This window comes from Eumetopias jubatus, unplaced genomic scaffold (assembly GCF_037043125.1).
Source record: "Eumetopias jubatus isolate StellerSeaLion01/CBP00866 unplaced genomic scaffold, mEumJub1_p1.0 scaffold_7, whole genome shotgun sequence".
Classification (NCBI taxonomy): Eukaryota; Metazoa; Chordata; class Mammalia; order Carnivora; family Otariidae; genus Eumetopias; species Eumetopias jubatus.
Window position 1 is genome coordinate 38,023,305 of NW_028274813.1, and position 24,583 is coordinate 38,047,887.

At 37.3% G+C, this 24,583-nt stretch overlaps 1 pseudogene; it reads right to left on the reverse strand.

The window, feature by feature from the left end:
- Positions 1-3,086: 3,086 nt before the first annotated feature.
- On the reverse strand, positions 3,087-3,533 carry LOC114206929 (large ribosomal subunit protein eL32 pseudogene; annotated as a pseudogene).
- Positions 3,534-24,583: the final 21,050 nt, after the last annotated feature.

Consider the following 24,583-nt stretch of genomic DNA (forward strand, 5'->3'; position numbering starts at 1 on the left):
TTTTATTCTGAAATAGTTTTGTATATTGAGCAACACCCCAGCTGTCATTGAGGTCTGTTCTTGTTTTTCAGTTTACTCCTCATGGAATGAAGAAAGATACATCTAGATCCAGTGTTTGCTAATACACTGGGATTGTGACTTAGCTTTAGTACAGCTTGTTACAATTGGAAGTCCTGATGTTATACACAACAATTTCCAGGACTTGGAGATATTCTTCTATTATGGTTCTTCTGGATTTCAGTGAAATCATTAATCACTTCCTATTTATGCTACTTGATTCTTTGATATTGTGGGCTATCAGAGTATTAGGGTCATTCTTGTTTTTGCCACCCCCCAATAAAGATTTTTATATATTGGGACTATATCTCCAAAGTACAAAGCAAAATTCTGTTGCCTCCCTATCCCCAAATGTTCATGTCTTGCCTTATTGTTCTCTAGAAGTTTCAGCATCCAAATTAATCTGTAAAAACAAGTACTAATGAGGGAGGTAGACAACATACTCAGGAGTATAAGAACCCTAATTAGAAAGGCAGACAGTGAGACAGGGATGATGATGGGTTTGGTTAAGTTGCAGGTAGCAAAATAGATGTCAACAGTCCCTTCAGCTCCCTTTGTCTTACATAATAGAAAATTTTCCTAGAAGCTGGAAACAGATATGCCACAGTTTATTTCTAAGGGTATTTTCGGTTCTTGGTCTTTGTGTGTGTAGTGGTGAGGTGGGGCAGGGAGGGGCATTGTAGGGAGATGGGGAGTAACTGGGCCTTTAGAGTGGGCATTGTAAAGGAAAGTAGGAACTAAGTCAAGGAATTCTTGACATGTGCCTTTCAACTCAGAAGTTTCTACCCTACCATGTTTCCTCAAATTCAGTTTTATTATTTATATAAGCTTGTATAAATCTGTCAAGGAATTATTGAGATTACCCATTATCTAAAAACTCTTGAAGTTGACAGTTACTTGATATGCCCCAAAGAAAAATACAGATAAATTCAATCTCAACTAGGATGAAGAGAGATTTAATATTTTTTATTACAATTTTTTTTAAATTTATTTATTTGAGCGGGGGAGGAGGACACACGTGTGCAGGGGGAAAAGGCAGAGGGAGAGACGGTGAGAATCTTAAGCAGACTCCACACTGAGCACAGAGCCCCACATGGGTCTCAATCTCACAGCCCTGACATCATGGCCTAAGACTAAACCAAGCAACTGACTGTGCCACACAGGTGCCTCATCTTTTAAATTTTTTTTATTATGTTATGTTAATCACCATACATTACATCATTAGTTTTTGATGTAGTGTTCCATGATTCATTGTTTGTGTATAACACCCAGTGTTCCATGCAGTATGTGCCCTCTTTAATACCCATCACCAGGCTAACCCATCCTCCCACCCCTCTACCCTCTAGAACCCTCAGTTTGTTTCTCAGAGTCTATAGGCTCTCATGGTTTGTCTCCCCCTCCGATTTCCCCCCTTCATTCTCCCTTCCTGCTATCTTCTTTTTCTTTTCTTTTTTTTTTTTAACATATAATGTATTATTTGTTTCAGAGGTACAGGTCTGTGATTCAACAGTCTTACACAATTCACAGCACTCACCATAGCACATACCCTCCCCAATATCCATCACCCAGCCACCCCATCCCTCCCACCCCCCACCACTCCAGCAACCCTCAGTTTGTTTCCTGAGATTAAGAATTCCTCATATCAGTGAGGTCATGATACATGTCTTTCTCTGATTGACTTATTTCGCTCAGCATAATACCCTCCAGTTCTATCCACATCATTGCAAATGGCAAGATTTCATTCCTTTTGATGGCTGCATAATATTCCATTGTATATCTATACCACATCTTCTTTATCCATTCATCTGTCAATGGACATCTTGGCTCTTTCCATAGTTTGGCTATTGTGGACATTGCTGCTATAAACATCGGGGTGCATGTACCCCTTTGGATCAAATGTAGGACATTTGTATCTTTGGGGTAAATACCCAGTAGTGCAATTGCTGGAGAGTAGGGTAGCTCTATTTTCAACTTTTTGAGGAACCTCCATACTGTTTTCCAGAGTGGCTGCCCCAGCTTGCATTCCCACCAATAGTGTAGGAGGGTTCCCCTTTCTCCGCATCCCTGCCAACACCTGTCATTTCCTGACTTGTTAATTTTAGCCATTCTGACTGGTGTGAGGTGGTATCTCATTGAGGTTTTGATTTGGATTTCCCTGATGCTGAGTGATATTGAGCACTTTTTCATGAGTCTGTTGGCCATTTGGATGTCTTCTTTGGAAAAATGTCTGTTCATGTCTTCTGTGTATTTCTTGATTGGATCATTTGTTCTTTGGGTGTTGAGTTTGATAAGTTCTTTATAGATTTTGGATACTAGCCCTTTATCTGATATGTCATTTGCAAATATCTTCTCCCATTCTGTTTGTTGTCTTTGGCACAGCAAAAGAAACAGTCAACAAAATCTTTTAAAATTTTTAAAAAGATTTTATTTTTTAAGTAATCTCTACATCCATCATGGGGCTCAAACTCATAACCTCAAAATCAATAGTCACTTGCTCCACCGACCAAGCCAGCATTTAGTATTTTAAATACACATAAATACTATGAATGTATGTGGAAGTTACTGAAATTGCTCATATGTTATGAATAATACTAATTGCTGCTAGCAAAACATTTTTATTTCATTTGGGCTTGCAAAACAGCAGAAACCCAAGTCTGTTAAAAATTAGTATAATAACATAATATTTCTGAAATATTACCAGATGTATTTTTTTATTTTCAGAAATTCTTGCTCCAAACACTGAAGCTGAGGTGTCCAGTGCTTCAGAAAAAAGATATAGCCAGGAACAATGAAGGAATTGTCCAACATTGACTTTCAAAGCAAACTTCCTAAAAAAGCACAAGTAGAAACAGTACTCTGTTGCCAGAATCAGGCATGGAGGAAGAGGAGCTATCTAAATCCAACAGGTCCCTCTAAATATGCTGAATTAGACCTGGCTGATGCTTTTCCCCTGTTGTCTAAACTAGTTGGGTTTCTGTCATGTGAGGGAAAATAATCCTTATCCACATGTTGCTTTTTTTTTTGTAGGTTTTATGGTTTTATTAACACAAATATGATGTGCACAACAAGCTGTCTATTCATTTTCTTCGCTGCGCAGCCTGGCATTCGGATTGGTGACTCTGATTGCCAGCTGGGCTGCTCTTTCCACAATAGCTTTGCAGTTCTTGGAGGAGACATTGTGAGCAATCTCTGCACAGTAAGATTTGTTGCACATCAGCAGCACTTCAAGCTCCTTAACGTTGTGGACTAGGAACTTCCGGAAGCCACTGGGCAACATGTGCTTTGTTTTCTTGTTGCTCCCGTAACCAATGTTGGGCATCAAGATCTGGCCCTTGAATCGCACCCTATTTTCAATGCCTCTGGGTTTCTGCCAATTGCGCTTAATTTTGACATAGTGGTCTGACTGGTGCCGGATGAACTTCTTGGTCCTCTTTTTTAACGATCTTGGGCTTCACCAGAGGTCTGAGGGCAGCCATGCTGCCCAGTAACAGATGGCGGCCACCTCCACAGGCAGCGCCAAGGAAGAGAGAGCTCTTTTTTTTTTTTTTAATGTGCTAAACACTAACCTCAAAAGTCAACTGTACAATACCAGAGTCTAATTGTAAGGTCAGTGAACTGAGTTCACCCCAAATACAATTTGGGGTTCTGAAATTCAGAACCCCAAATTGTATTTTTACTTACAACTGACTTTCAATGTAAGATTGAGCAATCCATCATTTTGCTACTTCTAGTTTAATGGATTGTACCTAAAACCCTTTTCTCTGAAGTCTTTCCTAGCTCTAGATAAAATCACAGTCTTAATCTTAATACTTCCATCATCAATATAATTTTTTGCAACATACTCAAAAATTAGCGTATAATACTCTCACCTCCTTTACTCATTTGATCTTGACATAATTGCCTCTTATTTTCCTTCCTGAAGATTTGCTTTGACCACAATAGCACCAGCTGTTTTAGTGATGCCCACAGAGATTAGGAATTGGATCTGTTTATCTTTCCCTGAAAGCCCCTTCTCTGGCAGAGCATTGTCATTGTGTTCCATTTTAGCATCCACATTTGTTGAGTGGATCTTCTACTTGGTAGTTTCACTTTCATGTTAGTTTCTCATTTGCAATATTCATTCACTTTGATTGCAAGTTTAGGTATTGTGTCTTTTGTTCCAAGGACCTGCTTTCCCTATCATACTCATGGTTAAGTAGAGGTCTACCTGAGTGTCAGTGACGTGCTCTGCAAAGGAAATTTCACAGACAGATGCATATCTATTCATTTATTCATTCAAGAAACATTTATTTAGTTCCTGACGATGAAGAAAAAAACAAGACAGGCTTTCTCTTGGGTCCTTCACAGTATAGAGAAGGAGAAAGACAAAAATCATTGATGACAACAAAGAGTAACATGGCTATAAAATAAACTTAATATTGAAGCTTAATCCTTAAATTCTTTAGCATTCATTAATGATAATGTTAACAGCAAAATAGATGACTATAATTTTGAAAAATGTTCAGATCTGGTAAGGAGTTGAAATTTCTTGTTTCAACCCCCATTTCAAGCCTGAATCACTTAACTTCTTGGGTTCTGTTCTCTCTATAAAATGAGAAAACCAAGCAAGATGGCCTCCAGCGTTCTATCTGGCTACCACATGCTGCAAATCCATGGCTCTGAAGGCTGTAGAAAAAATTTCTACTAAACTGTGACCTGTCAATAATGTACTTTTAAACACATGGCTTTGAAGTTCTGACTCACTGCCAACTTGCCTAGCTGTGTTTATTTCCTCTCGATTGAATTATCAGAGTGGGAATGAAAAATTGGACACATTATTGGTGATCATAGTAAATTCCTGTGAATCAGACCAATAGCCATCTGGCTCTTGAGTATGTTTGAAAACACTGCCAAGCCTGGGGAAGGGCCCTTATTCAGGCTTCTGGATACAGGTACTGAGTCAGATTCTCTCTCTGATTGGAGTCTTTGTTGGGAGGAGGCTTTGTGTTTGGAGAGCCTGTCAGTGTGGCTGTGCAGTTGTGGATATCATATCGCTCATAGGAACAGGGCCTATGAAATACACAGGGGGAGTATTGTAGCAATGCTTTACCTTTTGTTCCCCGGCATCGGTTGCTGTCAATTCATTTGTGGTGTGGATGTGTACATTTTTTAGATTTCTTCAGCATGTCCTTGGAAGGCAAGAAGGCCTGCTCTTATTTGAACACCGCCTTCCCCCACAGATAATTAATATATACACACTGGCGTGGAACAAAGCATCACTCATAGAGAAGAGATACCTCATGCTTTGAGAACTCTCATTAAAAGCATCAGAATTATTCATTTGGAACCATTTTATATTAGGCCATTTTGGAAAAAGTGGGAACCCAGGATAACTGGAAAACTAAAGATTTCTTATTATTTCTGAATTAGTAACAAATCTACTTAATTGTGTTAATGAATTGGCATTTTTGTCTTACATGTTTATTTATTTTACATAGCTAAAATTTCTTGAGCACAGACATTAAGTCTGGGCATGCACTAATTCACGTGATTCACGTGATTCACATAATAAACCTCAGAATTACCTGAAATCATTTCTCCTACTCTAAATATAAGAAAACCAAAGTTGAGGGGCACCTGGGTGGCTCAGTTGGTTAAGTGTCCGACTTTTGGTTTAGGCTCAGGTCATGATCTCAGGGTCATGAGATTGAGCCCCACAGGCTCCATGCTCAGCAGGGAGTCTACTTAAGATTCTTTCCCTCTGCCTCTCCCCTGACTTGTGCTTGCTCGCGTTCTCTCTCTCTCTTTCAAATAAATAAATAAATAAATCTTTAAAAAAAACAAAAGAAAACCAAAATTGAAAGAAGCTTGGAGAGGAACTTCCTCAAAGCTCTCCAGCTGTAAGTAATCGAGCTAAGACTTGACCTTGGGTTTGTCTGACTCTGAAAAATATTTTCCTAAGAACTATCATACACAGTCCCTCCTGTTGAAGTCTCTGGGTTCAGACCACGGAAGTTTCTCAACTAGCTCCTGCTCCTCTTTCCTCTACATCCATTGATGGTCCACCATTTTGCTAGTTCTCTAGAGTCTAAACAAGCTCTACCCAACAGAAATATAATGTGAGCTGCATACATAATTTTACATTTTCTAGTAGCCATGTTAAAAGTTTTAAAAGAAACATGTTAATTTTTAATATAAGCCAAAATATACAAAATATCAGCATTTCAACATATAATCAATATAAAAATTAATGGGATATTTACATTCTTTGATGAAAAATTATTAGAAATCCAGAGTATATTTTACACTTACACTGCATCTCAATTTAGACTAGCCACAGTTCAGCTGATTAATAGCTACATGTGGCTGTGGCTACGATATTGGATAACACAGGTCTATACCTTATAGTTACCTTTCACTCATTCTTTCACCCTCTGTATCCAACATTTACCATGTCTCTTACCACATTATTTATCTACTAAGCACCTTAATTACCTCACAAGTCCCCCATCTATTCTGTTTCCTTGTTCCAATCCATCAAATAAACTATGTTTATTTGTACCAAAGTGCTACAAAAAAACATCAGTGGCTCCCCATTACTTAGCAAACAGCATTCAAATGCCTCAGCCTGACACTCAAAACCCTCCATAAAATACCCCCTCATCATTTTACAGTCTCATGTTTCATTGCTTCCCTTGCTTCAGCTAATCCAGTCTATCGGTTTTCCCCCAATCATACCCCTACATTACGAATTCTGTCCCTTTGGCCATTGACCCCTCTCTTCTGTCTATTAACATTTTACCTTTTCTTCAGAGCTGTTATTGAGCTCTACTTTTTCATTAATACTTGCCTGTTCTTGGGGCGCCTGGGTGGCTCAGTCGTTAAGCATCTGCTTCGGCTCAGGTCATGGTCCCAGGGTCCTGGGATCGAGCCTCGCATTGGGCTCCCTGCTCCGCGGGAAGCCTGCTTCTCCCTCTCCCGCTCCCCCTGCTTGTGTTCCTGCTCTCACTGTGTCTCTCTCTCTATCAAATAAATAAATAAAATCTTTAAAAAAATACCTGCCTGTTCTTCCCAACTGGATGGGATGTCCTCATTCTTTCACAGCACAATCCTGTAATTTTCATGCAATTTAGGCAAACCCATTTCAACTTAGAATCCTGCATATATTTTTCTTATCCCTTCTATATTTTAGCCTGCGGACCAGGATAGTATCTTTAAAATCTTAATATCACAGGTAGCTCAACTGGTTTCATTAATCTGTAGGTAGCTAAGAGAAGCAAATTTATCTCTGAGATCCATTGGTGGCAGTAAGCAAAAATATGGGAAACCAAATTTTTGAAATAGCTTCTCATTATCCAGGCAACAAAAGATACCCACAAAACAAAATATTTAATGTGATAGGGTTTTCCTATAAAGTTAGACTAGAAAGCTAAGATTAAAAGTCAATACTGAGCCTGTAAACTTTCTTACAGGGATGTATTTTACAAGCAGGGTCGTTGTGGAAAGTACTGGATGCAAGAGAAAGGCTGGAACCATTACTGAACTGTTGTCATACTGTAATTTATATATAAAATGTACATTTCCTCACCTTGTCTGGGAGCATTTTTCCAATATTATAATCTTCATTTTGGCTTCTCCTAGGTAACATCAAACTGTATATCCAGAACCATTAAGTTTAGGTCTTTGTTCTTTTTTGTAAGACACAAGTTGATAAAGCAGCAGGCCAGTAGTATATAAAGAAATATAAAAGTTTCTTCAAAAGAAATCAAACCAATGGAAATAAATTGTTAAGTACATAAGGGAGAGCAGCATTATTTCAGCCCATTTGTCTGAAAGGCACTCACACTCTTAGAGCAAATTCAAAGAAGGAAAAAGAGCACTGTCTAAGTTGTTGGACCTATGCCCAGGATCCTTTTCTTCTAAATATGGAAAGAGATATTTAAGTCCCTGGTGCCTTCATACCCACTTTTCAGGTTGCTTCTGTGATTCGGCCTCCCCACAACGTGACTGGTTCTTATCCCCAGGCAGAAAGCTCTTTCCATCTGTGCCGACTGCATCAATTCAATTCCATTCAATTATGCAGGGATCCAGGAAAGTGGACATAATTCAAACCAGAGAGAGTGAACTACTTAGTGTTTGAAATTTTTTCCCCCAGTTCCTAATAGCCTATCAACTACAGGAGAAAGAAGAGTTTTTAGAGTTGGCTTATTTTGAAAGCTAAACAGAGACAACCATTACTGATTTAGTCTCTTATTTAATATTGATGGTAAAAATTTCCTTGGAGAGTTGGACATGAGAAGGAGTTTAGCCTATGTGTCTTTTATAAAATTAGGGCAGTCAGGATAAGGTTCCGTGGTAAGGAGACCGTTTCCCTCTTCACAGTAATCACAAACTCAGGTGGTCCTGGTTTCCACAGTGACAGCACATTGATGCTTGAGCCAATACAGCCTCTGGTGGCAAAGTGAGCCACTCTAAGTGGCCACCCTGTCTCCCAACAGGCCCCACTTGGCTAGTGACCAGTGGAAATGGCCTAGAGCATCTCAGGATGGGTTTTCCCAGGAGAAAGACTGGAACCTCCTCCCAATGAGGTCAAGTGAGGATGAAGGAGTCTTAATTTGATAATTAAAAAATTGTAAACTATTTTGTATCACAAACTGATGAGAAGGTAACATGAGACATATATATGTATATATAAAACTTCTGTATTTGCTTCCTCAAACTATAGAAATAACTACATCCATATTCGGTCAAAGTGGTGCTAGATTTTACTTATCCATATGAACTAATAATAGTTTGATATATCTTCTTTTCAAGGCAATTCAATATAATTTGTGTTTACACAGCACTGTTTACAAATATTCTATTAAATCCATGGGGCAATAGTAAAAATATCTTCCAGGTAAATGAATGTTTGGGAGTGTGTCTCACATTATGGAATATATTTAACTCAGAGGACTCACATCAAAGAATTTTAAGAAAACTGCTACAATATGAAGAAATGGCTGGGATGATTTAACCAAGGCTTTATAAAAATTTGTCCTGATTGATCTTGCCATGAGTATTAATTCACTTCAGTGGTAGCAATCAGGTCACAAATAGAGGGCGTGGGCCAGGGTAGGGTGGAATGATGTGGGCATGTAGTGTCCGGATCAGGAACAGGAAAAAAAAGATGATAAAATCCTTTTTCATGGTGGATCTTTGTTTTGAGGTTAAAGTTGTCCTTATTACAATCAACTCAACAACTCTACTATATTTATGGTTCTCAATATGGCTTGAAATTCTTGTGGAAATTCCAAGCTTCCTGAGAGAAGCATTCTGAGTTACCTTTCTTTTAGTTCTTAATAATAATAGATCTTTAAAAGCCCATCCACCTGCAGTCCGTGGTGTGTGTGTGTGTGTGTGTGTGTGTGTGTGTGTGTGTGTGTGTGTGTTCTGTAAACTCTCAAATAGGAAAGCAAAGCATAACCACCTACTTTTGGATTCACAAATAGAGTGCAAGTGGGAAAAATGCATTTATTTGTAAAAGAAAAATTAAGAGTCACTTGCACAATGTGATTTATTACCACCAAATACATACTGGGCACTGTCTAAGGCACTTGCATAATATATAAGGTTGTTTTTTGACTCCTGAAAGAGACAAATTGGCTCTTTATGTTCCCATCTTAGATGTGTACATCTGTATGTGTTTAAGTGTCTAACACACTCCAAAGTATCTTTTATTTATATGAAGTAGTTGTTCCTGGGTTGCTTAAATAATTATATACTTCATCAATCCATTGTCTTGCTAGGAATACACAGAAAAATATTGTGTTCTTGGAAATACCTTACACTTGGGCTTTGATGTCTCACATAAATCAGTGGATTATAGGGGACTTCACAATCACTGGTTTGCAAAATTGATAATAAACATCAGCTCCCAGTAGCAAAAGAAGAAATCTGCCTTTCTGCTGTGTTCCACTTGTCCCTCCCACTTGCCCTCCCTGCCCCTAACAAATCAGGAGAACCAATGGGGACATCTGCCGCTACTCTATTCTAATGGGAAATCATCTTTGACTCTGAGATTTATACTTACAGTGTTTGAATAAGGCCTAAACTAGAATGAGTTCTGTCATGTGTTCTTATGGCTCATGCTACATAAAAACCATTTTGAGGTCAATTTTAGTCAAGAAAATTTGCCAGGAGATTGGGAATGTCTTCCAAATACTTGAGCAAATTTTGTGTTGAAAGTGAACTGCTGGGCGCCTGGGTGGCTCAGTCAGTTAAGTGTCTGCCTTCAGCTCAGGTCATGATTCCAGGGTGCTGGGATCGAGTCCCACATTGGGCTCCCTGCTCAGCAGGGAGTCCGCTTCTCCCTCTCCCTCTTCCCCTCCGCTGCTGCTCATGCTCGCTCACTCTCTCTCAAATAAATAAAATCTTAAAAAACTGCTGAAAGAAATATAACTATATGCTTTTAAAATGAGACCTCTGAAAGACATGTATCACATGACCTCACTGATATGAGGAATTCTTAATCTCAGGAAACAAACTGAGTGTTACTGGAATGGTTGGGGGTGGGAGGGATGGGGTGGTTGGGTGATAGACATTGGGGAGGGTATGTGCTATGGTGAGTGCTCTGAATTGTGCAAGACTGTTGAATCACAGGTCTGTACCTCTGAAACAAATAACGCAACATATGTTAAGAAAAAAGAAAAAGAAGAAGATAACAGGAGAGGAAGAAAAGGGGAGTATGTCAGAGGGGGAGACGAACCATGAGAGATGATGGACTCTGAAAAACAAACTGAGGGTTCTAGAGGGGAGGGGGGTAGGGGGATGGGTTAGCCTGGTGATGGGTATTGAGGAGGGCACGTTCTGCATGGAGCACTGGGTGTTATGAACAAACAATGAATCATGGAACACTGCAGCAAAAACTAATGATGTAATATATGGTGATTAACATAACAATAAAAAATTAAAAAAAATAAATAAAATGAGACCTCTGGAATCAAGGAACATAAAGCAACTGCCAAATGTTCGTGACCCCCCCCACTTAATAAAGGCATCTTTATTTCACCAGAAATAAAATTTTATTAGTAACATGTCAAATATGTTTTAAAATACAGTTACCTTTCTTCTTCCTCTCAGTTTAAAAAACAATCCAATAAAAACTCTAAATCATGACCCAAATATTTTTAAATGTGAAAATGACATATTTTAGATTATGTAACAGATACACAGTTTCCCAAATAAATGTTGTAGAACACCATCTGCTTGATATTTGGGTGCATTCCCACAGAACTAAATTTCTGCTTTTTTTCCCTTCATTAATGGCTTATGACAAATTTATGACACTATATTTCACAATAGCTATATCAACAATTTATGACCAAAGGAGAGCCTGACAAAAATCACTTGGCATGCTCAAATTAGACAATTTGTGCAACTCCCTCATTTACACCCATCCTCCACCCCTTACTTAGACACTGACAACTAAAGAGAAACAATGAGTCTATAGCAAGGGGAGGGTCTCTTATGGAATAAAGCTCAAGAAAGAGTTCAAAACAAGAAGTTGAAGATCCAGGTGCCATTTTTCAGCTTATGTTTACCAAATTGTTCAGCCCATGCTTTCACCCACAAGTCCGAATTTAATACAGAATGTTTTTATAACGTCTTCTCAGGTTTGGCCAAGCAAGAACTTGCCAAATTCTTCTTAACTGTGAACAAAATTTCATCTTTGCTCTAGTGTTAATAGAGCTCACTTATCTGGGTATAATCAACAGAAAGAAAACCAAGAAGAGAAATTTACCATGTGTCATTTCCTGACTGATAAGAATGGTACATGACTACATCCATGTTCCTTTTTTGCACTAGACGTAGATAAAATTTGTACAAGAAATCATTTTGTATGTATTTTGCTATATAAAATATTATAATATTTGTGACCAATTTGGAAACTTTATCTTCATTTCTTTCGATTAAAAAAATTCTATAGAAGACAGACATGAACATGTATTCTTTGAAAGTAATCAGAATATAGGCTTGAGTGTATATTTTGATTTTCAAAGTGATGTAGAGCTTTACTACCCAAAGTGTGGTTGGTAGACTGGCAGCACCCACATCCCCTAGGAGACTTGAGAAATGCAGACTCTCAGGTCCTATCCCAGATCTACTAAAAGAAATTTGTATTTCAACAAGATCTCCAGTGACTTATATGCACAAGAAGATTTGAGATGTGCTAATGTAGAGGAATGTTCTTTTTCTACCCAACTATAGAATAATCCCAGGGGAAAGATAAAACTACGCTAATAGGAAAATTTTGTTAAAAATGTTTAACCATGAATGTAACAACTTTTAGACATGATCCACTTAATAAAAAAAAAGAAAAACAAAAACACCTGAAACATGTCACATTGCTGATGTATAAAATGAAGTTTGAGAATGGGAAAATGTAAATTAAAATTCTCTGTTACATAATAATCATGAACTGCTTGTATTAATTGCACACAATCTTTCATTGTTTCCAATCTAAGGTATCTTCTTTAGTAAAACATATACAAATGATGACTATTACACTGAACACTAGAAACGTGAAGATTACCTTAGTAGTCAATTATTTAATGACTAAGTACAATAGTTTTAAAAAGAATTATATCAAGAAACTGATGAATTCTCGTTTGATACACTTTGGAAACCATTTCCCAAAGGGGAGTTCATCCAGTACTGCAAATTGTTGCTTTCTTCCAAGTATCTTTGAGCAATTCAACATCAATGCTGGGGGAAATAGGAGGGTGAAGAATTAGAACCAAAATCTCCACTTACAGCAGACTGCAAAGTCTCGGGTTGGGCTGTGATTCAGAGTGGAGGGAAGGAAGAGCCGGCTGCATAGCTGGTGTTAAGAAATCCCAAGGCTCATTCAAGCAGCTCACTAGCATGAGGCAAATTAAAGAAAGTTGCCCTTCTAACCTTGACCGCACTATATACAACTCAGAGGCTGTGATTTCCTGATTCTGCTTCTCCTTCAAGGCTCTCCTTCACATTAATAGTAGCCTGATTTCCCCTAAAAAGAACATGAAAGCTGGAGAAGTGGGAGAGAAGGAATTCTTCTGTACTTGCACTTGTCTCCCTACCTCCCCTACAATCTCTATGCCCCAGGAATGAGCTAAGGCCAGCCACACTTGCTGTCTACGATAGTGGCTATTATGCTTCCAAGTATAAAATATGTTGCAAAGCAGAATGTACACTGCTTCCCCTCTAAGAGCTAGGTCAGTAGACCTTCCCTTCTCCTTGTACATCTTCTTAGCTGTAAACACTTTTGGAGACACATGTTTAATAACCATCCCATAGTTTGAAAAAGAGAAATGCAGGTGCTTTCAATACTTTAAAAACAAAACCAAACATCTCCGAGTTCCTTCTTCATCAGTGAACTGCTTGAGCAGTTCACAGGGACTGTGTATCATTCACCTCTGTATCCCCAACCCTGGTACAGTGTCTGGCTCATAGTAGTTGCTTAATAAATGGTGGGGAGTTAGACTTATTTCTGAGTCCTCTAGCACTGAATTATTAAATCTTGGATTAAATCTTACTAAATTGTATATTGAAATCTGATCATATGTTTGAGCCTATCCATTTATATACAGGCGTACCATTAGTTTTTCCCCTAACTTAATTAATTTCTCTTTTTTTCCTTTATTCATCTATCCAGGGAGCTCAGTTTTGGGAATATTTCATGGTAACATCACATTTCAAATAATACATATGCTAAATAAAATCTAGCTTATGCATCATTGATGAATTAAAGAAAATATCAGTATGTTATGGATATCAGGTTTGGGGGTGTACAGCAGACACAGGGAGTCAAAATGAGTGTAGCAAGTAAGGCAATCTGCCCTCACAATGAAACAACTTTCTCTTTCACTTATTAATACTGTTTTTTAATTTCTCTGCACCCGTCCAACACACTTTTTTTCCTTCCTCATCTCTTCATTTTCCTCTTCTCTCTTTTTAAAATTTTCTTCTTTACTAGGCCTTCAGGCTGAGGACCCACAAGAGTGATCAATATTACCTAAGGCATTCAGATTTCTCATCCTGTCTTTCTTACTCTAAGGATGGCTTCTGTTACCAAAGAAAGGATGTCTAGGTTCAAGAAAGTTATAACTGGTCTCCCGTCTTTTGCTTCTCTCGTAATAGAGCATGTGGGATGGGGTCAGCAAAGCAGGTCTATATGGAGTCTCTCTATATATCAGTTTGCCAGAGTAAAATGACAGCAACCTTGTTGGTTGATTCAGATGTTTACGTCATTTAAATACAAATTATTGTTTTTTTAAAAATCAAGATAACATTAGTCCACTCCTTATCTATGAATTATTTATTGCACAAGAAATTAAATGCTCTTAAAGATATTTTTAAATAACCTGGTTTGAAATCATTTTTTTTAAAAAAGCATATTCACAAATACCACTGGTTTCTAAGACAGTTCCTTCTCTACATATGAATATAGAGATCAGAGAGCTCAGTTAATGACATCATCAAATAAAACAGACTTTACTTCTGTTGCTCGTTCATTGCCCAAGAGTTGTTACTTTAAGATTTCTGACACACGCTAACTATTTTAATTTCACACTTTCTTGGTAATTTTTTCTCTCCCTCTCTATTCTATTCCAAAGTTGCGTTTCTATTCTCAAACAATTTCAATATATGGCAGTTTTGTAAGTCACAATTCGCACAGGTATGTTTTTGTTATAGGCACCGTCCTAAACCAAACCAAATGTTTCTCTCAGTAAAAAAAAAAGTTAAAACTATTAGAGAGCTAATTCTATTTTTAAATTATATGTAGTATAATTATCCTATCTAATTTGGAATCTATTCAATTAATATCCTCATTGTTTAAGAAACCTTTTTAAAAGAAGTGCTCTTAAAGTAAAGTATTTTATAAGCAGTGAAACAAAGTTTTTGAACTTTGGTGCCAAATTTTGCCCTTAAATTAATTTTTAAATACTTATATCTATTTCAAAGCTATTTCACCATTCAAACAAAATTGCCTTTAAAAATTAGCCCCAATTATAATTTTTCAGTTTGTTCTAAAGTATTTTTTAATAATTCTGATTGAGCAATTAAATACAAACCTGATACTTTTATCAATTATAAATCTACATAATCTTCAACAACACATGCTACTTAGGGCACCAATATTTATACCAAAAACATCCATGTGACTCACCTGATGATTCATTAAAGGGAACAAATAGTGAATCGGAACTAAAAACAAAATTCTCTTGACTAAAAAAAAGACTTCTTGGTCACAAGATGGCATTCAACTAGGGATGGAACAATGTTGACAAGTCACCATATTTAGATTTGTGAAAGCATATGATCACCAAAAGCCTGTAATATCTTCACTTAAAGCAGTGTCCTTGATTTTCATTATTTCCTATAAAGTGCTCTGAAAGCACATTAGTAAGCAAATCATTCCAAAGCTCTTTAACAGTGTTCTTCTATGTCCTATGCAATCCTTATTTTAGATTCTTATCTTCATTATCATAGTCTCTCTAACACTCATCTTTGGGTCTTTGGTATTTTCTTGAATATACCTTTGGCACCTAGTTTTCCCAATCTGTTTCATCAATTAATGACAATTCTTTAAATGATATGCTCCATAGAACATAACCCCAGACACTGAAATCTCACTCAAACCTCAAAGAACATATGAACCATTTCAAATAATTTCAGGGATCTATCCAACTTGTTAAACAATTATCTTTCAAATTGCAAAATATAGGGACTTATCTAAACTTCACCACCAAAAGCATTCTGAAACATTTTGTCAAATAGTGAATGGTCAACTACTATACAAAAATCAGTGCAAAGTTTCGTCCAGGCAGCCTTAAATGTACTCTTCGATGAAGAAATAACATCATGTAGAATTTCTGTTGTTTTCACCAATTTTTGCAGATAAGACTCTTTAAAATTATCAACCTATTAAAAACAAATTTGACCTGCTTACCCTTTTCCTGAGCTTCACAGCCTGTAAAAATGACATCATAAATAAAATGTAAACTCTTAACTGAAAGCCCACCACAAATTTTAACTGACCTCTAGAACTTACAGATAAGCCTATCTGCAAGGCTCATTTTATTAAATATTACTTTTAAGAGAAATGTCTATCAAGCCAAAAATAAAATAAAATAATAAAATAAAATAAAATAAAATAAAATAAAATAAAATAAAATAAAATAAAATGGATCAGTTTGGAGTAATCTGGTTGTTACATTCAGCAGTTAAGTTGCAATACGTTTGCCCCAACATGGATTGCCACCAACGGTAAGAGGAGAATGGTGTCAAACAATTATTTGGCACAATGCTTGACAAGCGAAAGCTTTCAGAAAGAACCTATCTTCCCCTCATTGTTTACAGAAAACGAAATTCGTTCCACCCTTAATATTCAAGAACACCACATTATCAGTTCAATGTCATTTTTTGTTACTTTCCACTAAGAGTGGCAAAATTTGGAAACGGGGACTTAAAAGTTTAAATCGGTATAAGAACTTGACATAGGTCTCCTTGTACGCATCATCTTATCTTAAAAAGAGCATAAAAACCTTTGCCTGTAAAGCACTTATTTGCCGCTTTATAATATGTGGACATATTTTCAGTTTGGATGATACTAAGGACTGCTGAGTAATAACCAGGCTTTTCTCCACTCAGTTCAGCATGCATGTCATCTTTGATCTCAAGTGCACTGGTAATTAGTGCCTTATTTTAACATCTTCACTATAAACAGTTCAGGCATTTAGAAACAAAGTATCAATGAACTTAACGGTTACTTTAATTCATTTTATAAATAAGCAGCTGAGAATTTTGCTCCAAGTGGCTGCTAGTGTAGCCCATTCCATAAATGGCATTCTCTGAAGCATAAGGCACAATATGATATGAATGCAGCTCTTCATAATAAAGAGACTGAGAACAGCATTCCTGTACCATGAACTTCAGCCGTTTTCTTGTATCAGAATAAGCAGTCTTATAACAGGGAGCTTCTTTAAAGTATTCATAGCTCTCTTTCTCCGTCTCTAGATGTATCTTCCTCAGCAAATTGTTAATTAACACAGACCTTCTTAAGTAGGTTTCTGGGTCTTCAAGAAACCTGAGCTTCTCCAGAGAGAGTTTGAGAATGCAAGTCCTGTCCTCAGGCAATATCAGGTGCTGGAAAGCAAATACATCATTTTCTATGTTTTAGAAAAATGAAAACTAGAGCTTTCACTATTGACAAGATTCATACAAATGAAAAAATAATAATAAGTAAACCCTTACTTTTGGAAAATACCCATGGTAATCTTGATGTAAATCTTCTTCTTCTGCATATTTTCTCTTAAAGTAGGCTACTTTCGACGTTGTTAATGTATATGTTAATACTTTTGTTGGATAAGCTAAACAAAATAAAATAATTGAAGAAAAGTCAGATTTTATTGTGGCAAAGAGTATTTTATCATATAAGTTATCTTATAAAAAGAAACTGTTGACCCTAGAAAATAGAATTCTATCTTCATTTACTGAGCAACGTGATAAAGTAGTCAGGAACAATTCTCTTGTGACCAAAAAGCCTGTTTGCAGGCAAATGCCACTATTCAGACCCAAAATAGATGTTCCAGGTTGGACAACTATATTTATTTCCTTATGCATCTCCTCAGAAATAAAATACTTACCAATCCCCTACTTAATTCCATGCCATTTAATGTCAAAATATGCCCAAATTTGAAGTTGATTCACAAAATTAATGGAAAGAGGTAAGTTATTTTTTGTCATTCCATTAGTTAAATTACCTAACTTATAAAGAAAATTTAATGTTCCTAGGTTAATCAAATGGTTGGTAACCCAATTATACCCTAAAGAAATAATTATGTGTGTCTGTAGACAAACCTTATGATACCATCCTCATAACACAGAGGTTAATCATATGGAAATGAAAGGCTTAAATAACATTCTGCCTAGAAAACTTGACCTTGGTATATAGTATCTGAATGTGAAAATCTTTGTTCTCTCCTTTAAACTGCTATTGCTATTGGGGAGTCTGATTTGCTTAAGGAAGAACAGTAGTGTTCTGAAAGCCAATTTGCAGAAATCATTTGGTTTAAAGGGAGTTCCTAGTGTGTACTGTAGGTGGTGCTCATATCACAGAAAACAGGCAAGTTCGATCCTAAAAACAAAGGACAAGTAGCTTCCTAGTGAAAGCACTGAATGAATTTAGAATACAAATTGAGTCCTGGTTAGTACAGACTCATTCAACCTCAGGGGGCTGACCCAAAATAAATGCTCATATTTATACATCATCGATTTTGCTTTTAATCTACATCCTCAAATATTTCTAGGTGTTGAAACTATTTGATGCATAAAATGAGTAGTTTATTAATACTTATTAAATAAATTCATGATGAAGACATTTAATGTTTTTCCTCTGTCTTAAATTTAAAAAATCTTAAATATTAAAAATGTGCACTTCAAGAACTTGCTTGTCCTAGTTTTTCTTCCAATTCAGTGGCATCTGTATAACACTTCCTGCAGTTTTTAGTAGCTGGATGGTTTTCCTAAAGCATAGGAAAAGCTACCTAAGTCACACCTAAAGCAGTCCAAATTTTCATTGATATCAGTGTGGACTGTAAACCCAAAGGAGTCTTCAGTTAGAATTGGCATGATTTATAAGGGCAGTAAGAATTTTAAAGCGCTGGTTGGTCTGACCTAAAAAGAGACAAATGTACAATGATTATTCACAACTGAATCAAAGACAATAGTTGCTACTATATGTATGCAGTCTCGAATGCAATAAGCAGAACTCAATTTATATGGAGTTTTCACAGATTTCAAAAGGTTGGGGGGGAAAGAGAACAAAATGGAGTATATTGAAAACAAAGAAAGCATTACAGAATCCAGTTTTCTTAGGGGCTGTTTTGGGTTGTTTTTTGGTTTTGGTTTTTTTGTTTTGTTTTTGTTTTGTTTTGTTTTTTGTAAAATGCATTTTCTTATGTGTATTTTTAAAGAATTTAATCAAATAATTAGGTGAAGCTTTGGGTTATTCTGTGATGACAATTAATTATTGCGACTGAATTCTTTTTTAACTATTTAGTTGATGCCACAGTGGTTCTCAAATGTTGGAGAGCATCAGAATCATCTGAAGGGCTCCTTAAAACACAAATTGCTGGATCCTACCCCCAGAATTTCTAATTCAGTAGCCCTGAACTAGGAGCAGAGAATCTACATGTAACAAATTTCCAGGTGATGCTGAGGCTGCGGGTGTGGGGACTGAATTTTGAGAGCCTCTGTATTAGAGCCCTAGACAGGGAAGTAGTTGCACTACAACAGCAAGTAGAAAAGCAGACCATTTGGCCCATCAACTGATTGCTTTGTCATCGGAATGCCAAGCAATCAGCATGATTAATTTTTGTTGGTGGTGGTGTCGCTATCCCAACATTGGCTACACTGGCTTCAATGCTGTAGCATCAAACAAAGCCAGACTGCCTTTTAACTAAGTAGTGAAGGAAGAATGAGGTCACTTTTCAACATAAATTCTGGGTTCACATTAAGAAGTATCAATGACTGTTATTAGCATTTTAGCAGGACAGGTCACTGCTTTTTTTTTTTTTTTAATAAGGTCCAATGGGTTATCACAGTAGGAAAGGATTGATGAAAGACTTGGAAAGAAGAATGACTTCACCATAGCAAACATTTTCATCTATATATATTTTGTTCTTTTAACATCTGCTCATTTTATTTTCCAAAGGAATGCCGTGTCTATAGCATTTAAGACCAAATAAAACCTTTCAGTGAATGAAACAAGGCAGGACAGGTGGCAGCTTAGAGCACCGAATGTCAAATAAACCAAGGGATGTTCTGCGGAAGGCGTTTTTAATTCATAGATCAAGACCAAAAAATTATCCTAAATGTCTCCAAGGTTCATTAATTAAGATCCTGTTTGGCTGCATTGGAGTCATTAGCCTCAGATACAGAATGTATCAGACCCTGTAAATTCTCAGGGGTCTAGATTTGTGTCTCAGCTCCATGGGCAACACACTTAGCCACTTAGTTTATTGCTCTTAAAAAACACCCCCAAGGGTTGTTGAAATGCTGAAAAGCTTTCACAGCTGGTATTGGTTTGACAATTACCTCCTTGTAGGCTGTTTAGCTATTTGCAATGTTTTTGGCAAAAATGTTTTTGGAGGCTGCTTTTAGCCACTTCGAGGCTAAAATATATAGCAAACATAAGTTCCTACATCTGTTTTCTTGGCTGGATTGAAACTCAAAAACTTCAGAGCTGGAGATCAATTTGTTGACTACCTGAGTCAGCCTCCAAAGTTTACAGATGAGCAACGTGTGTCTCAGAAGGGTTCCATGATTTACAATAGTTGTGTGGCTACGAGTTTGAGTTTCGAAGTCAGGTTGAAGTGGGTTTGAATTTCTAGCTCTGCTCTTTCTTGGTTGGGTGGCCTTGAGAAAATTATAGAGGCTCTTTACAAGTCTTACTTGTAAAGTGGGGATGGAAATAACACTGGCTCATAGGACCGTTGAAATAATTCATTGAAAATGGCACTCTGCCTAGCGTATAGTAAGTGCTCAATCAAATCCAAGCTCTTATTAGTGCCAGTAGGCACAGAAACCTATCCCACAGACACCAATCCCAGCCTGGCCTCTTAGCTCTGACCCCAAGACTCCTTTCCACCGCCCGTCCTCCCAGAGATACTAGATTGTAACTGGAGAGTTAAAAGACTACAAAAGACTATTTCAAATGGTCAAGGAATAAAATACAGTACAGGCGCTATAACAACTCCAGCAAAATGTTTCTGGATTTACTGCCACTGGTCACATGTTTGGGGTGAAGGAAAGGTAAATTGTTCTTGAAACATCCAGATAGTCATTTGGAGAATTAAAGTTACTCTAGATATCCAAAGAAATTTGCCTGTTATGATCCAGTAAACAGGTACAAATCTGTTTATATCGTTCTCCCATAACTAAAGAGCCAAACTCAACCCAGCCTTGACATAGACAAGGAAAAGTAAAATGACTTTATGTGTTCATTTTCAGTGTCCTGAGTTCTGAGAACAGGATATAAATTATAAAACTGAGTTAGGCTGAGCCTATATTTATCTCAAAAGGTAAAATGGTTAATGCTGGCTTGGATATTCAAATTGCTTTTAACGCTGTAACCCCCCGGGGGCACATAAAATATCTGTGCCCAGCTCAATGTATTTCATAGTGTAAAACTCCAAGAAGCAACAAATGAGAAGTTACAGAACAGAAATGACCATCTCTGTCATTAGAGTTCCAGCAGAACAATTTATACACATTTTTATAATAAATGTTTCAAATGTAATTACAAATGATTGCTCAAGCGCTCTTCCTATTGTTCTGCTCCTGCCTCCAGACAACTGAAATCCTATTATTACACAAGTGATTTCATTAGGTACATGGCCCAGGGGCAGTACATTAAGGAAAGATCATCAGCAAATTAATTTACAAACACTTTGAGAGAACAGACAATAATAAAAGAACAAGCCCTGTCATGGCAATCCATTCTTTGTCTGAGATTGAAAAACCTGAGAGAGAGTGAAGAAGTGATGGGTTTAACGTATCTTCATTTGAATAACATTTCTATTCTCTTCCCCACAACACTTTAATCAAGAAACTGTAAAAACTGAGCTGAGATCCTCCAATTAGATAATGGGCATCTGTAGCCCTAGACAACAGAAGAGCCTGATCAATGGGGAGAAGAAGGTGGGGTCTAGTCTCAGATGCACAACTCACTTGTGTGGTGGACAAATCATGGGTCTCACTGATTTCCCTTTGCATGGTGCTAGCCTGGCATGAGCCTTAAAAAGTACATGTCCCTATCTGACTAAATAATGCTCTGCTAGTTGCAAACCTTGCAGACGTCCTTCCTCAAGGGCCACTTTTGTTTAGAAAGAGCTATCCCATCTGTCACTGTTAGCTGCATTCTTCAATCTTGTTACAAGGCTTAAAATACTTCAACAGGATTTTCTAGTGCTGTTCCATAGCACTAGTTCAAATCCCAGCTCTATAATGTATGTGCTTAGTGACTCTGGGCAAAGGATTTAACCTCAAAGAGCCTGAGTTCCCTCATCAATTAAATGGCAGAACAATATCAAAGTCATTGGGTTGTATGTAAATTAAGTGAGATAATGTTTTAAAAGCACTTACTCAGTGCCTGTCACATTTCCACATATTTTCTACTCTACAATAAAGGTTAGGTGTTGTGAGTGTTGTGATTTCATTTTTGAAATCATAGATATGTGTCCTATTAAGCAGCACTGTGTTTGTTATAGCAGGACATCTGTCCTCTCTTTGGTGGTAAGCACAGGAGCATGAAACATCCACAAGTGTGCTCAAGAAGGTAGACGGAAGCAACATTCAAGGCCATAAAGCTGCTCCTTCTGTAGACCTTTAGCTTTGTGATAGCAAGATTCCATCAATTTTATCCCTCAAAACCCCTTGCCTGGCACCCTTCTAGATAACATACTCTATGGAACAGAATTCAGTGCCAGTTTTAAGCTCCAAATCAATGGAACAATCTGTTTCTTCAGATTTATCATCCACTCCAAGCAAAAGATTAACTCTGCTGGCAGGTCAGAATTACCAACAAGTTGTAGCTCCTGGAAAAGTTCCTTGGGAACTTCCAGGGACAACTGACAGGAAAGGAGGTAGAAGAGTTTCCCAAGACCAGCAGCATTGTCTGGAACTGGAGTCCATGTCCCTCAGGATAGCCCCAAGCATAGGCATGGAATATTAAATAAAATAACACCCTTCCACAGCCTTCCTATCTTGTTCCACTGCTGATGACCTCTGAACAAAAGAGAACATTATTAAATGGGATATGACCAGCCATGTAATCATGAAGTTACCTTAGTTGCTGCACCAAAGCCTAAATCCTGCCATGACTGGGTCCTATTAATGATGAAGACCAAGTGTAGTAAGTTTCATGGGTAAACTTTGTGCTTTACCTCCCTTCAGCAGTGCATTCCTTGTTTTGAAGGATGATGTTCCCTTTCACTACACCTTTCACCTTGGAAAGTGGAAATGAATCAGAAAGAAAATTGGCAAAGCAATCATATTGTTAGATATAGGTTCCAAGAAATATCTTACCGATAATGTCTAGGGAAATGTTATAACTTCCTTAGATATTCAGGTTTGTTGCTCAGAGAGGAAAGTTTTTCAATCCCTTGTAAGTGGACCACAGAGATCTTTTGAAAAACACCTCCTCTTCATCACCCTCATTGTCTTCCACTTTGACTACCATCAGGTTTGGCTATATTGCCAAAAACATTTAGCCTGGTATCCCAGAAGGGTTGTAGAAAAACATGAGATGAGCTAATAATTAACTTTACTCACTAAGAATATAGGAGAATTTGCCCTGGAGTTGGGTGATTCTCTGCCCTCACTCATTGGCCTGATTTGTGTCACCACCCAGAGTGGCTCTAGTGCTGTAATGTCCTTCATTCACAGGGTACCTTTCTTCTAAAGACTATAAGTGCTTCATTAAATTGCATTATGCTCAATTCAAACACTCCTCTTCATGTAATAGCTGGTTTTATCCCCCACCGCAGATATGGAGAAGTGAGCCAGAGAGCAGTAAATAAGCAGCACATGCAGACAGAATTAAGACTCTAGGCTCTTGAGTTGTGATTCTCTTTGCAGTATCCCCAACTTTTCTTGATGTTTGTAACCCTGCTCCCTTTTAATAATCATTTAAAAAATAACACATACCCCAGTACACCACTATGGAGGGGATCGCCTTCAAACCTGTCCCTTCCCCACTTCTAAGCATCACTGATGTTTAGGAGACTCTTGTATCTCTACCTGCCAAGAAGACTTTTTGTTGCTCTTTATAATATGAAAAAAAGCTTAAAAAATTCTAACTATAAAGCTATATTATAATACTTAACATAACACTAGCAAGCTCTCAGTGGTTTTTATTAATGTCCCCTTACTCGCCCCACTAAGAAATATTGCAGTAAACTAGATGGCTCTGTTATTAGCCTGTTAACATAAAAGTAATTGGGAAAATTTTTAAAAATAATTATGTTTGACTAAAAAGGGGAAACATTAAAGTAATGTATTGACACTAGTTAAACAACTTATTAGAAAGGTGGGGGCATGGGGGGCGGCCATTGACAAGGATCAGTTCCTCCCCAAAATGGCAGGTGTACTTCTTCCTCAGTTTTAGTGGTGAATGTCTCTGGTCAGTTTACTCCTTTGCTTCTGGAATCATTATTTTATTTACCTTTCTCTAGGTTTCTGCAGCATATTGCTTTGACAAATAGAGCAATCTGAACTGGTTATGTATGCCTCAGCTTTAGAGCTATTGTAAGGGTGTCGGTGTTCTGACAGCTAAAGCTAGCTGGCATGGATCCTCAGTGAAGAGCCCAGACCTTTGGCGTCTTGATCAAACCTCTCAACATTTCTCCATGTTTCAAAGCATCTTCTAAACCCCAGGAAAGCAACACAACATAAAATTAAACACGGAATGTTCATAGACACATAAACACTTCCAAATAGACTATATAATGAAAAACCA